The sequence below is a fragment of the Pteropus alecto genome, unplaced genomic scaffold (assembly GCF_000325575.1).
Source record: "Pteropus alecto unplaced genomic scaffold, ASM32557v1 scaffold23, whole genome shotgun sequence".
Taxonomy (NCBI): Eukaryota; Metazoa; Chordata; class Mammalia; order Chiroptera; family Pteropodidae; genus Pteropus; species Pteropus alecto.
In genome coordinates, this window is record NW_006435837.1 from 6487653 (window position 1) to 6489215 (window position 1563).

The 1563-nt window shown below is 37.9% G+C and overlaps 1 pseudogene; it reads left to right on the top strand.

Annotated features, from left to right (window-relative positions):
* Positions 1–302: 302 nt before the first annotated feature.
* On the top strand, positions 303–421 carry LOC112479601 (annotated as a pseudogene).
* The last annotated feature ends 1142 nt before the right edge of the window (positions 422–1563 follow it).

The following is a 1563-nucleotide window of genomic DNA, read 5'->3' on the forward strand; positions in this document are numbered from 1 at the left end:
CCAAGAGCAATACAAACTTATGTTCACACAAAAACCTTAGATGAATGTTTATATTGGCCTTATTCATAATCACCAAATACTGGAAACAACCCAAATATCCTTCATCGGAGAATATATAAACAAGCTGATATACTCATACAATGAAATCTACTTAGCAATAAAAGGAAACAGATGACACATGCAACAACATGGATAAATATCAAATGCATCATGCCGGCCGAAAGAAGCCAGACCCAAAAGACTACATCCTATATGATTCCATTGATAGAACATTCTGGAAAAGGCAAAACTATAGGGACAGAGTCTATGGCCATGCCACCCTGAGCAAGCCCGATCTCGTCTGATCTCAGAAGCTAAGCATAGTTGGGCCTGGTTAGTACTTGGATGGGAGACCACCTAGGAAGATCAGGTGCTGTAGGCGTTAAAAAAAAAAAAAACTATAGGGACAGAAAGCAGATCAGTGTTTACCAGGAGCCGGAGTTAGGGAACAGTATAATTAAAAAGAGGTTAATGGAAATGTTCTATATCTTGCTTGTCATTATAGTCCTATAACTATTAGATGTAACACGTCATTATGGTTACATGCATTTGTCAAGTTTCATAGACCTATATGCCCAAAGGAACGAGTTTTCCTATATATAATTTATTCCTCGGTCAAAAAAAAAAAAAAAAAGAGAAGAAGGCTGACAAGAAATTCAAATCACATCTCAAACTGCAGATTTTCTGTCTCGTCAAATGCTGCCCACAACACTTAACAGGGAACCATTTAAATTTTCTATAGCTTTTTGTATTTCTGTGATCGTAGGCCTGGAAATAGCCATGAAACATCGTGTGGATAAAGTATCTTGTACATTTGGAACAGGGTTTTACAGGAAAGGATGAGAAAAGCAGCTATTCTACGCTGATAAAAGGTGTAAAAAGTAAATCATGTTAAGAGGCTTAAAGGTCTGACCTCTAGAAATCTTAATTTAAGAGACGCAGGTGGGCCAATTACTCCCTTTGAATAAAAGGCAGAAAATCTACCCCAGCTTTATTCAAGCCAGTGAGTCATTTTGAGCAAATCTGTTCAGAACAATTCCTCAAGGCAGCAGGCATCACTCAGTACTGTGGTGGGGAAGAGGTGCCGGCACACTTTGAATAGAAGCTTTCTCCTCTGTCCCCTCGAAACCTGAAGTCAGGTATATTTTTATCCTAATGTCCTTCTCCCCTCTCCCAATCAAACCCATATCTCCTTCTTCATCCCTTACAGCTATTCTCTACTAATTACTCCAGAAGTCTGCAAACTGCGGTCCATGGGCCAAATCCAGCATACTGCGTGTTTTTGTACAACCTGTGAGTGTAAAGTGGTTTTTTTTTTTTTTAACATTTTATAATGGTTGGGAAAAAAATCAAAAGAGTAACATTTCATGAAACATGAAATTTGAATTTCGGTGTCCATAAATAAAGTTTTATTGGAACACAGCCATGCTACTTCGTTTCTGTATTATCTATGACTACAGTAGAGTTGAAAAGCTGAAAAAAGACCATATAACCCACAAAGCCTAAAATATTTACTATCTGGCT